The 14824-nt window shown below is 39.1% G+C and overlaps 1 long non-coding RNA gene across 2 annotated transcripts; it reads left to right on the top strand.

Moving 5' to 3' along the window:
* Positions 1-9033: 9033 nt before the first annotated feature.
* On the top strand, positions 9034-13666 carry LOC141351403 (uncharacterized). 2 transcript variants are annotated; one of them, XR_012359663.1, is made up of 4 exons: positions 9034-9225; positions 9276-9380; positions 9489-9848; positions 13530-13666. It is a non-coding gene; the product is annotated as an uncharacterized lncRNA (long non-coding RNA). The 2 variants fall into 2 exon arrangements; XR_012359662.1 differs by having other exon boundaries at positions 9276-9848.
* Positions 13667-14824: the final 1158 nt, after the last annotated feature.

Below are 14824 nucleotides of genomic sequence, written 5' to 3'. Positions count from 1 at the left end.
TTATTAATCTGGGGGGATAATTTCAAGGCCCTGGAAAGTTTTTGACAATAAACAGGGCAGACTTACCCATTAGGCAAAGGTTGGCAGCTCAACACTATAGGTTAAGCAGAGCTGCAGCTATTTTAATATATATTTTAATCGCAACCTCATTGGGGGCTGAAACTCGGGTAACTTCTCGAAAATAGGTTGTGTGCTATGAAACATGGAGCATTATTTGATGTCATGACTTCATTTCAACTGAAATGGAAATCAGAACTGAACTATCGAGAAGACCCCCCTTCTTTATGAAACCAATAGTGCTTCATTTATGGCACAGTCCAGAATGTGCGTGAATTGATGCGATATCAGACTTCATTCACCCCAATGTAAAGCATATTTACAGTGTCTGAATAATTTCGGTTACACTTTATTTTAAGGCGTCTCTGTTACATTGTAATTATATATTTAAGTACCAAGTAATAATCATCAACAACATGTACTTACTGTAGGGTTGGGGTTAGGAATAGGGTGTGGTTTAGGGTTAGTTGCATGTAATTATACATAATTAACTGTTATTACTATAATAATTATATGTAACATGTGTAATAGACACTTCAAGTGTTACCATAATTTCTTATTCCCTACATAGTGCACTGTGCCATTCACCGTATAAGAACTTGTAATGGTGGCATGCCCTTAGTGACATTTTTTTTACTTTGGTTCAGGTGCCAGACAGGTATTATTAGCCTGTCACAAAATAAACTATAAATGATGTCCCATGGATACTCAAGGAGGTCCTAAAACCACCTGTTATGAATATCTACACATGCATATAATCATACATTATCACTTTTTACCACTATTTATTTGTATTAACGTTTATATGAAACTGAGTTTTCTTTCAAGTTACACACAAAAAAACTTTACACCATTTCATTAAACAATATAGGCACCATACATTAGCTTTCCAAAGCTAATGCGCTTTTAATAAACTCAGTTCAATTTACAAAAATCCCACATTACACTATTTCATAAAGCAATATAGGTACAAAACATCAGCGTCATAATTGTTAATGGTCTTTCAATAAACTCAACAATAAACAATAAGGTTCTCCTCATGAGGAAATGACACTTTGAAAAAATGAAGGAAATAACAAACACACAGTCTCTTGATAATGCTTGATCCAGGGACGGATTGGCAATCTGTGCGTTCTGGAAAAGTCCAGAAAGGCCATTCAACGGAGGGCCGTAGGCAAAAAAAGTCTAACGCAATATGAACAGCCAACAGCAGGGGCAATAATATGATCACTTATATGCTGCTACGTGTAAAAAAAAATGAAGATTGGTCCATGGATTCCCAGAATTCGCGAGCCTGTGCATCCACAGGTAATGATGAAGGACAGACCATGAGTTAACTTCACATCAGCAAGAAGTTATGTAAGTGCCAGTAGTAGCAGGACACGTGACATTATAATATACACGACATACAAATAAATAAAACTCGCATGAAAATTAACAATGCGCAACTGCTGTTAGAGAGAGATGTGATGTGTGTGTGTGTGTTTGTGTGTGTGTGCCCGTGTGGGTGTGTGTGTGTGAGAGAGAGAGAGGGGCGGGCGCGATTGAACAGTGGAAACGTAAAAACATTACATACCCCGTCATTTTGTTCATATGGGACATCATTCAAACTGCAAAGTGTTTGCTTATATTTGTGTACAGTCGCAATAAAACAAAACATTGTGCTACAACCTACAACTGACATCTTGGTCATCTAACCAAAATCACACACACAAACACACACACACACCAAAGCAAAAAATATTTATCCAACCCCATTTAAAACAGTCTGTGGGTGGACATTCATCGTATTGCATTGGTTTTCATTTCTTTCATTGACTTTATTGTATATGAGAGGCTGTAGTGAGCTCACATTTTCTGCTACAATGAAGACAGGAAATTAAACGGGAAAATATCAGTTTAACCAAAAAATCCTTGCTTGCACTTTCTGTCTGTCTTACATCAGAGTGCAGCTTTTCCTTGTCTTTCATATTTGTGGAATTGGCAAAGACCTGGTGGTTGTTTGTGAAAGCTTTACAGACAAAATTAATAGCGCCTAGCTATTTTCATTATTTCACAGCTTTATTATACATCAAAGTGTAATGACATTGACAAAATATTAAATAACCTTGTGTGATAGTCTGACAGCCTATTTGGGAGAAAGTCCAGGGCTGTTTTTTAGCCCCAGTCCGTCCCTGGCTTGATCTGAACTGTATTATTAAAACACAAAGCAGATATAAGTCTGTTTCTCTAAAGGGTAAAATGTTCACAAAAAAGAAGTAGAGCGATGCACAAAGATAACTCACTCTCTAATCATTAACATAAGAAATATTTAAATACACAAAAGAAAAACACCACATTAGCAGGACTTAAACGTGTCTTTGAGCATGTGAAACGAATCTTTCAGCCCACATGGATGTTAAAGGAATAGTCTACTCATTTTCAATATTAAAATGTTATTACTTTAACTAAGAACTGTTGATACATCCCTCTATCATCTGTATGCGTGCACGTAAGCGCTGGAGCGCGTTGCAACGCTTCGATAGCATTTAGTTTAGCCCCATTCATTCAATTGTACCATTTAGAGATAAAGTTAGAAGTGACCAAACACATCAACGTTTTTCCTATTAAAGACGAGTAGTTATACGAGCAAGTTTGGTGGTACAAAATAAAACGTAGCGCTTTTCTAAGCGGATTTAAAAGAGGACCTATATTTTATGGCGTAATAGCACTTTTGGGAGTACTTCGACTCGCCTGAAAAGTCCGCTACCCTTCTCACTCTCATAATGGGAGAGGGAGGGTGTTACTGCGCCGAGTCGAAGTACTCCCAAAAGTGTTATTACGCCATAAAATATAGTTACTCTTTTAAATCCGCTTAGAAAAGCGCTACGTTTTATTTTGTACCACCAAACTTGCTTGTATAACTACTCGTCTTAAATAGGAAAAACGTTGATGTGTTTGGTCACTTCTAACTTTATCTCTAAATGGTACAATTGAATGAATGGGGCTATCGAAGCATCGCGCTCCAGCGCTTACGTACACGGATGATAGAGGGATGTATCAACAGTTCTTAGTTAAGGTAATAACATATTTTAATATTGAAAATGAGTAGACTATTCCTTTAAGAGGTAATGCATTTCTGTTTTACACTCAACTCCAGGCCACACAACAGGTGTCAGGTTTCCGCAACCACGTTTGTAAGTTACAGTTCAATATTGGATAACGCGCACATTTTCTTCATCCTCCTTTGCACAGATTTCCTTCTTTTCACACTCACTAGACACTTTTCCTCTTCACCATTGCTTTACACACAATTAATTTTGATACAACAATAACGTCTGTCTCAGCATGTGGGCGATAGCCTCTCTAAACTCACAATAGACTGATCGCACTTCACTCACAGTTAGCACACCTCCAGATACACTCCATGACTCCCGTTTTATCTACTGTCTAATTGTCCAACCGAAAGTAGGGAGGGGTTTTCTCACTCCGTCACACTCCCCCCCCACTGGGTAAAACAATTACAATTTTGTGTAGTGTTAACCAAAAACTTCCTCTTTGGAAGTTTCCTTAAATAACACAGAGTCTTTCTTTTTGCAGGTTTTTTAGTTCTTCGGCATTTGGATAGCATGTGCAGTTTGGATATCTTCTCCAGTTGTTTCCAGTGTAATCTGATAATTCAGTGGACCCAACTGTTTCAACACTCTGTACGGACCTTTCCACTTTGGGGCTAGTTTTGCACTAAAATGCTGTTGTGCACTTGACTGTGGAAAATTTCTTAATCACACAGGCTGAATCCGAAATCGCATACTTACTGAATTTCACTGAGTACCTACTTAACGAGTGCTAAGACAGTACGTACTGTTGGACTTTAAGGCGTCCAATGCATATTCATAATTTGAGAAAGACACAAATATCTAAATTGAATATTTATTGATCAGATATGAAAAAGTTTTACAGCGCGCTGGGTCATTTCAAAGCCACAATCGGCAAGCAAATGAACCACCAGCATTTGAGGTAACAGTTATTTATAAAGTATGTGACGTCGATCTTCTTCTTAGAATCTCCACCCACAAAGGCTGCTTTTCCTCGTGAATCTGACTCCCTTACCACGCCCAGTTTCAGCCTGTTAGGGAAGAAATGACACACACACACACAAAGAACAAGCACAGGAGATTCTGTTCTTCAAGGTTGAGCTGCCATGCCCCCATTAAGTTATTCTGTATGCAACCTTCATTTCATTGGTTAATACACATTTATCAAAGACAACCAGACGTACATTCCTAGCTAATCCTCCTTACAACTTTTACACAGCACACAAGCTGCTCCCCCTCAGTAACTTTCCACTCTCAAACACAAACACCTCATTTTTACATAATAGCTCAGTGCATATATGAAACACACACAATGTTTATAGAATAAAATGATTAATTAAAGAAATATAAAATGGAACAAAATTAATTTCCACAGTAGGTACGTTTGTTTTAGTATGGACAGCATCCGCAATGTTGACGTTATCATGCGACCTATAACGTAGTAGACTTGTTCGAGTTTATGTGGAACCACAAGAAACGACACGATGACAACATCACAATACCGCGAGAGCGACTCAAAATCAGACTTCTCCATATGATTTCTGGAATTGCTCTCACGGTACTTTGATGTCATCCACCTGTTGGTTCTTACAGCGGTGCATGAACTCGAACAAACCTAATAACAGGCATGAAAACGTATGCGTTTGTATGAGGGACAGGTGCACTAACACCTGATTGCATCAGTAACTTGACAACTTTACTACAGTCACTGTCAGTGTTACAGATATTATATTACACATTATTTTTTAATGGACAAAAATAAGTAAAACAAGCAGACTGTAATTTAATATGTATTGGCAAAGGACAAGTGATTATATACACTTTAGTGAGGCAATGATGCTCTTTTATATTTATCTAAAACAACAGGAAACGTGAATAAAAAAGAATGAATAAAACATAACAATAAATGAAAACGTATAGAAGGTGAATACCATATGAAACCATACTTTATTCAAATGTATTTTTCTAACAAACTACCACATATTTACTGCCATCTCAATGCAGCTGTGACAATTCTACAGCTTTATTTTCATAAATCAGCTGAGCACTGTGAGATATATTCTGGGTTTGTGCGTGAAGTCAGAGTACTGAGGAACAGCCCTGTGTAACATATTGAAATCACCTGATTGGCTGGTCTATGTTCGATTGCTTTGCTTTCCCGTGGCATCATGAGAAAGCTGGGATAGAAGTGTCCATCCAATGCCTGCTTCCAAATCTGGGCAAACTCAGCAGGGCATCTGGGGATTTCTCTGATTTTATGAATTTCTAGGATTCGGACATACTACTGTTCACATACTGTTTCCCCTACTACATTTTCAGTAAGTAGGTGGTTTTGGACGATACTTAACCGCCAGGGGTCCAAAAACGCAGCGCCGTGTTTTGACGCGTTTTCTTCTTATCATAGCAGAATCAATTTAAAATACTCCATCATTAATAATCTTACACTTGTCACGTGTTTGACATCCTTTGAAACTGTGAAGGGTCTTTAATTTGTGTACATTCACAATAACAACAGATCTTTGGTTATTTGGTTTTTGTCAAATAAAGAAAATAAACAGGGTGCACATTCAGACATTTCTGTCTCTGCCAGCTGTCTCTCAAAACACGTTACAAAAATCAGTTGAAACTCCGCAAATACTTGTCACACAAACATGATGCGCATATCCAAAGACCGCCTGAAATGTCTATTTTTAAACAAGCTAATTATAATAAAAAAAATATTTCTTGTTTATATAATCTGCATTGAAGTAAAGAGAGTACTGTTTTTCCTGGCTGACTTCATTATCTTTAATGCGGTCACGCCCACAGGCGGTACACGCTGTTCACAGACGAGCAGTTCAAACAGTGACAGACAAAGTGTAAAGTTTGATCAGATTTAAAGACTTTATCACATGTTTGGATGATAAACTTTATACACACACCTGAGGAAAATCTTCATTTATATCTGGACATTGAGGGAGAGAAGCGTTTATCTTTAACGTAACCGAAGAAGAAGAATAGAAGACACACTGGAGGAGGATACTTGAAGTAAGTAACAGTTATTCATACTCATTTATATTTGTTATCATGTAATATGCTTATGGCTTGTGCAGTTCAGCCTACACAAGCGACCTCAGCAGACTGCACGCTTCGGATTGAAAAACTTTCACGTTGTTTACAAACGAGGATGTGTAAAGTCATGTAATGGCGGATAACTGTTACACGCTGACAGTGTTTAACACAGTAATTCACTTTCATATCCTTCATGGCAACTTTCAGTACGGCTGCACTGCAGGATCTTTTACGTGTGTGCTGTAATATGATTCCATATATTGTTTACATGTAACACAATTCCATACATTGCGCTTTACATGTGACACCGGTTTTTATGGGCGCCGCGTTGTTTACCCGGAGACGCAAGTACTCCCTCACATGGTCACCATATGCGATGTGTTTTTAAAATTCATACGCGCTTACAGAAACGCGTTATAAAAAGAAGCTAGATGATCAGGCGATGGGCATCTGAAAAAAGTGTCATCTGTAAACTTTTTTATATAACTCATCACTGCAGATGTTTATGAGATATTCTAAATTTAGTTTATGTACATGATAGTTTATCTAAATGTAGTGCTATCAATGATATTTACCCATCAGTTATGTATGTAAGGGTATTTCTGTGGACAATTTATGCTAACAGCTGTTTATAACTCTTACAGGTCTGCATCCCTTTCATCAGTACAAAACTATGAAGTGGAAAAACATATTTACACTTTTTGGACATTTAGACAGTTATATGGTAACATGAGCCACATGAAGTTTACAGCTCTGTTTTGTATCAGTTTCTTAGTTTATACAAGTTAAATTTTTTAATAGGGTTTGTTTCCAAATAAACTAAAAATGTCCTACTGGCCTTCATTTCTATTTTGATTATATTGTTAACTTCTTAATAAACCACAAATAAACATGTATAGATTTATTTGTCTTCCTCACATTCTTTACTGTAGTTCCCTCTCACATTCCTGCCTAAAGGCTGCCTAAAGGCTGCCTAAAGGCTCATTATGTTGCTCATTATGCTGCTCATTATGCGAGTCTTTTGTTTCCTGAGCTGTCAATCAACCCTTCTCACATACTCTTAACAAAGTGTCTTACAATTTCTAAATCAATATATTATTTTATGTGAATGAGTAAGCAGAATGATTTTCACATCATTTTAACCTCTTATGGAACGGCTGAAATTCCACAAGGGGGCGTATTTGTTCCTCAGACGTTGCACAATAAATGTGACATCCAAATATATTCATTATAAATCGTGAATCAAAAGTGAGATTGGAACGAATGTCCGTTAGTGAACTAATTGTATTCACTATTTATATCGTAATTGTCAGAAACGTCAAGATTGTGAGATGAACAAATCGTTTTGGATTAAAAGGCTTGGATATTCCATTTCCTTGGACTTTGGGGGATTTATGAACAATTTGTTTCGGACAATTTCACCGAAGCGGATAAATTGAAGCTTTTGAAGGTAAGTAAATATCATAAATCGGCGCCGCCCGGTTCAGGTAACTAACAACTAGATTACAGTTTTATGACTGCTAAAAATCATATTATGCTTTGTGTGTGGGCTTAATGGAAAACCAAAAGTCTAAGCTTTACAACGATGTGCCGTATGACCGTATATTTTGCAGATTTAATGCTTCAAAGTTACAATGACGTAATGCAGCCTTACGTGCAAGAGAGGGGGTGTACCGTGTACAGTAGAGTGTTCCTTATCAGGTCAAAGAAAAAAACTCTACTATATCCTGTTTAGTAAAGTCTTGTAATACATGTTTAGTATAGGTTTTGTGGACTTAAATCAGTGACTTAAAAATTTAACTTTTTTAAAACCCATGCATAAACATTATTCCCTCAAAAATACAAACATGTACATACATGTACCTCATATAATATTGTAGCCCAGTTTCTGCTGAATGCAGTGTTATGAGACACTTGCAATTATTATGTTTTAAAGCAACTGAAAAAAAATGTAGGAGCATGTCAGAACCTCTGCCAGTGTCCTAAAATGGTCGGACCCCAGAGGGTTAAGTACACGTGCCTCTGAATCTCGCGAGAAATAGTCCAAAATCCTGGTAATTCTCGCCTACCATTTACGTATACTGAGGTTTCTGACATACTATTTGTTCGCCTACTGCTTTTTGCCTACAATATAGGTTTGCAGTATGCGGTTTCGGATTCAGCCACTGTCCTTTTCTTTGAAGGTAGCGTCACGTCTGTTTTTGTTGTAACTCCTTAACTGTCGTTTTTGAGCTTTTTTGCAACATTCTTCAGCTTTGGATCTCAACTGGGCAAGGTGGTTAACTACATCATAGGCTGAATCGGATGGTAACAGATTTTTACATTGAAGTAATTTGTCTATTGGGCCTTGTAGTTTTCTTCCAAGTTGAAGTTCCGCTGGAGACATGCCAATGCTTTCCTGTACACCAGAATTGAGTGCAAAACGAAACTCAGGTAAGTATGTGTCCCATTTTTTATGGTTTTCATCCACATAGGATGCAATCATACACTTCAAAGTGCGATTTACTCTTTCTGTTCGGTTTGTTTCACATTCATTATGGTGAGTACTGCAGGGCAAGGGTCCCATGATGTCTACGCCCATCATTTTATTAGGTTGCACGATTGTTACTGGTTGGAGTTTTCCTGCTGGTTTTTGATTTTCATATTTGAATTTTTGGCATTTTTCACATGCTTTGACATAATTTTTTACGTCAATCCACATCTTTGGCCAAAAAACAACATCTTGTAGTCGTTTGAAGGTTTTAAAAATACCTCCATGACCACTTAAAGGATTAGAGTGGTAGAATTCCAGAACAGCTGAACATTCAATGTTTGAGGTAATGTTGACATTTTTCAAGTCACCAGACAACCGCGAGACACTCCTTTTCAGTAGCACTGTAGTTCATTGCAGCTTTAATCAAAGCTCTACCTTGCATAGGCAATAACAATTTCCATTCCTTTGTCTCTTCTTTGTGTCAGAACTGCTCCGAGACCGGTGTCACTGGCATCAGTGTACACCGTAAAAGGAAGTTGAAAGTCTGGGTGTCCTAGAATAGGTGGTGAGGTAAGGTGCATCTTTAATGTCTCAAAGGCTTCTTAAAATTAGGGTGTCAGTGCATTGATGGGTTCAGCAATCTGGGAAAAGTTGGGTACGAACCGATGGTACCACCCGGCTAGTCCGAGAAAACGCTGAACTTCTTTGATATTCTTTGGTACTGGGTAAGTTTTAATGGCTTCAACTTTGCTCGGATCAGCTGTAACTCCATTAGTGCTCACAACATGTCCTAAAAATGAAATTTCTTTCAGACAAAATTTACATTTTTTCAGATTGATGGTCAGACCAGAATCCTGCAGTTTCTGAAAAACAGATTGGAGGTCTTCAAAGTGCTGAGTAACTGTGGGTGAGTATATGATTATGTCATCAATATAAACAAAACACATTCTTCCTCTTAAGTAACTCTGAAAAATGCTCCAGCCACATTCCAAAGGTTGATGGAAACAGCATTCTGAATCAAAATGACATCATGGTAAAATGATATAGCCCTGAGGGGGTGATGAAAGCAGTCATTGGTTTGCTCTGGGGGTCCATAGCTACTTGCCAGTAACCACTTTTGAGATCAATTGTAGTGAAGATTGCTGCACCAGAAAGTGATTCAAGTATCTCTGTAATGTTGGGGAGTGGATAATGTTGTGTAAGATGCAAATTATCCAACCTTTATAAGCCAATTAATACACCTAATTTTATATGTAATTCTTAGGAGCAATATAAACCTGTGGTTTGTTATTTTATACTCCTTTTACTATGTTAAACTATTTGTTACTTAATACGCCTAGGGTTGCTTTGATGTAATATAATCATTGAGTTGGGAGTATATGCATGACAGCTCTTAAATTGCATGTTTAACAAAGTGGCACACATATGGTTTTGTATTTACTAGTTTATTAAGAATAGAGAGATTGATGCATGGATCAGATAGAACAAAGCATAAGGGATATATTACAGTTTAAAGGATGATTTAAAGACCTGTCTTCGTGGGAGAAAGCGCAGAGGAGTTCGGAGAAGAACAACAAAGAGACTTTGTCGTATATTTAAAGGAACAGTATGTAGGATTGTGGCCAAAACTGGTATTGCAATCACAAAACTTGTGGCTAAAACTGGTACTGCAATCAGACAACTGGTGGCCAATACACAAAATGACAACATAAACATCAGTTGAGGGCTGCAACTCCACATTTTAAATGACAATATCCTGGCCAGACAACTGTTTTCAGTGATATAAGTATTTGAAATGAAAATGATTTCTTAATGTCTAGTGACATATCAGGGCCATTTTATGATTAATTGATATAAATTTCTTACATACTGTTCCTTTAAGATATTAGGGGACTTTCTGTGACGAGACTGACAGGTTAGGTTCCATTTGCAACTCTTTATTGATGACTTCAAACAGCAAACAACAGTAAACAATGGGCACATCCAAGTAATCATAAACATATAACAGACCAAGTTCGGGGCAGGCGGCTATCAATCATAAACGTGATTCAGTCCAAGATCGGGGCAGGCAGAAAGCAGTTGTTAACGTAATCCAGTCCAAGATCAGGGCAGGCGGCAAGAATCGGGAAACCAAGAGACAGTCCAAAATAACACCAGGAAATCAAACACGGGTACACACAGGGAAAACGCTCAGAAATGCTGCTAGGGCAAACAAGACTTCGCAAAGTTCAGGTGGCAGAGTCCCAGGTTAAATAGACCCGCTGATACGCTGCAGCTGGTGTGTAATCAGCGGGTCACAGTGCATGATGGGGAATGTAGTCAATATTCGGGTGAATGGGATGTACCGAGAGCGTTGGCGCTGACATCCGTCACAGAGCCCCCCCCCTGCGAGCGGCTCCAGACGCGGAAGTATTCTTTCGAGGACGACCTCGGGGACGAGGGGCAGGTTTATCCGGGTGTAGTCTGTGAAATTCATGGATGAGGTTGGGATCCAAGATGTCGTTAGCGTTCTCCCACGACCTCTCCTCGGGACCATACCCCTCCCAGTTAATGAGGTACTGCAGGTTGGAGCCCTGACGTCTGGAGTCCAGCAGCTCGCTGACCAGATAGGCCTCTTCACCGTCCACCATGATGGGAGGGGGCCCTGATCCTCCAGAGTCTACAGCCGCTCCCGGGTCCTCGGCAGGTTTTAACAGGGAAACATGGAAAGTGGGAGAGATACGGTAATTAGGGGGGAGATCAAGACGGTAGGAGACAGGATTAACTTGTTTCAAAATTTTAAAAGGACCAACATACCTGGGACTCAACTTCTTGCACGGGAGACGAAGTTTCAGGTCTCTGGACGAAAGCCAAACCAACTGACCAGGTTCGTAGTGGGGTTCTGGCGTTCTATGGCGATCTGCTTTTTCCTTGACCTTCCTGATGGCTCGGGACAGATGAACATGAGCTTCCTGCCAAGTTTCCTGACTTCGGGTGAACCAAGCGTCAATGGCCGGGATGTCTGCGAGTTCTTCATCCCAGGGGAAGATGGGCGGTTGGTATCCCAAGACGCATTGAAATGGAGTGAGACCCGTGGAAGTTTTCTTAAGGGAATTCTGTGCATATTCCGCCCAAGGTAGGAAGCGACACCAGTCATGCTGATTCTTGTGACAGTAAACTCTGAGAAACTTAGTTAATTCTTGATTAAGACGTTCAACTTGACCATTGGATTGTGGGTGATAACCGGATGTAAGACTGATGTTGATGTTTAAAGCTTTGAAGAATGCTTTCCATACCTTGGACGTGAATTGTGGACCCCGGTCAGATACGATGTCCTCAGGCAACCCGTAATACCGGAACACACAGTGAAGTAGCTGTTCAGCAGTTTCCATGGCGGATGGCAACTTGGGTAGAGGGATAAAACGACATGCTTTAGAGAAACGATCAATGACAGAAAGTACCACTGTGTTACCATCAGACCTAGGCAGATCCGTCACAAAATCCACCGCTATGTGAGACCATGGTCTCTGTGGGATCACAAGGGGTTGGAGGAGACCAGCTGGGTTCTGGTGTGGGGTTTTACTGGCTGCGCAAACCGTACAGGCGTTCACCACCGCGCTGACATCAGGTAACATGGACTGCCACCAGAACTTGTTCTTCAGCATCACCAATGTCGAGTTAATGCCCGGGTGTCCAGAAGAAAGAGATGTGTGTACCCATTGAATGACCTGCTTCCTGTGAGAAGGAGGAACGTAAGTACGGTCTGCAGGGCATTCCGCTGGTGGTGGGTTAGTATTGTTGAGCTGGTTTATTTCTTGCATAACGTTCCACTGAACAGGAGCTACAATGAGGGAGGGTGGGATGATGGGCTCGGAACAAACAGGCTGGGGTGAAGAATCAAAGATACGTGACAATGCATCTGCTTTGGTGTTTTTGGATCCAGGTCGGTATGTGATAGTAAATTGAAATCTAGTGAAGAACAGAGCCCACCTTGCCTGCCGGGTATTGAGACGTTTAGCAGATTGTAAATATTCCAGGTTGCGATGGTCTGTGAGAATCAGGAAAGGGTGTTTGGCGCCCTCTAGCCAATGCCGCCATTCTTCCAAGGCCGCCTTCATAGCCAAAAGCTCCCGGTTACCCACATCATAATTTCTCTCAGCAGGATTTAGTTTTCTAGAATAGAAAGCACAGGGGTAAACTTTTCCTGGGTTACCTTGTCTTTGTGATAACACAGCTCCCACTCCAGAATTCGAGGCATCCACCTCGACTATGAAAGGCTTCTCAGGATCTGGATGATGCAGTATAGGGGCTGAAGTAAAGCGAGTCTTAAGTTCACTGAAGGCAGCTTCGGCTTCCGGGTTCCATGAGAGCTTGTGATTACCAGTAGACGTAAGGATCAACGGCATGCCATGAGGCCCTGAATATGATTCCTGGAATTCAGCCTTGAGACCATCCCTATAAATTGATGCTACTGCAAAACTTATGCAGATCTGGATCAGCATATCCGTTGTCTGACAGTCTGAAATCTTGTGTGCTCTGGACTTAGTACTTTTTAGACTTTGTATTTTTGTTTTATTACTTTTAGTTAACTTGGTATTTTTATTTCTTTTTCTTTTTAATTCGGCAGAACTTGTAATTGCAACTAACTAAATTGTATTAATAAATTTTATAAAAGACAAGAAGTCTGTTTTCGTGAACTTAGCTCAAATAATCAACCATGGGGAAGTCTTCTGACAGTTATGTGAGTATAATCTAATCTTCGAATTCTACCTTATCTAAGGTAATGTATGATTGGTATACTTAGGGAAGTAATTGTTAGATTTGACTATCCTTGCCTAACCCTGAATAGAAAGAATAGGCAAAAGGTAAAAAATTTTGTACTGTAAAACAATAAGCATCATTTTCGGTAACTGCATTTAGTTTCCGATAATCCACGCAGAATCTGAGGTTCCCGTCCTTCTTAGGGACCAACACCACAGGGGATGCCCATCCAGAGTGTGATGGTTCTACAATCCCAGCACATAACATTTCCTCAAGCTGCTCCTTCACTATAGACTGTTTTACAGGTGACATGCGATAAGGCCGTTGCTTGATGGGAACTTGGTGCTGTGAGTAAATAATGTGTTTCAAGACATCTGTGTGACCAGGTTGCAGAGTACACACTTGTGAGTAGTTTTCTAGAATTGACCTTAATTTGTAAACTATGACCAAAAGGTTCTATTTTGTCTTTAGTGTCTTTGGACAGCTCTTTGGTCTTGGCCATGTTAGTGGTTGGATTCTTACTGATTGTATGGGGTGGACAGGTGTCTTTATGCAGCTAACGACCTCAAATCTAATTTAGGATAATAAATGGAGTGGAGGTGGACATTTTAAAGGCAGACTAACAGGTCTTTGAGGGTCAGAATTCTAGCTGATAGACATGTTCAAATACTTATTTGCATTTGTATCATACAAATAAAAAGTTTTAAAAAATCATATGTTGTGATTTCTGTTTTTTTTTTAGATTATGTCTCTCACAGTGGACATGCACCTACGATGAGAATTTCAGACCCCTCCATGATTTTTAAGTGGGAGAACTTGCAAAATAGCAGGGTGTTCAAATACTTATTTTCCTCACTGTGTGTGTGTGTGTTTGTTTAAAATGTTGTAAAAAATATTAGTATTTTTATATATTAAGAATAACAATATGATACATTTATATTGCACTGATATGCTTTACATATGGAAAGAGGAATTTGCGTCACCTTCCAGGTGTCTCTCACTTTCGCATTCAACACATTTAAAACATTATTTATATAAAATCTGATTTATAAATTAAATTTTTTTAATTTAAGACAATAATTAATGATTGGGTATAAGTTTGTGGGTTAAGTCTTTCAGCAGTTATTTCTACAATTAAGACTTTACATTAAATTGTGTTTACAATTTAAAAATACTAGTAGCTAATACTAATATATGTATTAATGTACTTTCTTTCGTTCCTAAAATGATGACGTATTGCAATGCATCTTGGAGACAGTAGTTATTTAACATCAACAACGTTCAATCTGCCTTGTAAAATGTTTTGTACCTTTCCCATAATGCCACCGCTCATGATCCATAAGCATGAAATTCAAGCATCCACTGTGTGATTGTGGAGTGTCTTGTGGAGTTTTATGTAACACAGTGTAAGGTAAGTTTTTAAGATACA

This window comes from Misgurnus anguillicaudatus, chromosome 20 (genome assembly GCF_027580225.2).
Source record: "Misgurnus anguillicaudatus chromosome 20, ASM2758022v2, whole genome shotgun sequence".
Lineage (NCBI taxonomy): Eukaryota > Metazoa > Chordata > Actinopteri > Cypriniformes > Cobitidae > Misgurnus > Misgurnus anguillicaudatus.
Note: the sequence above shows the minus strand (reverse complement) of the source record. Positions and strands in the feature narration are given on the sequence as shown.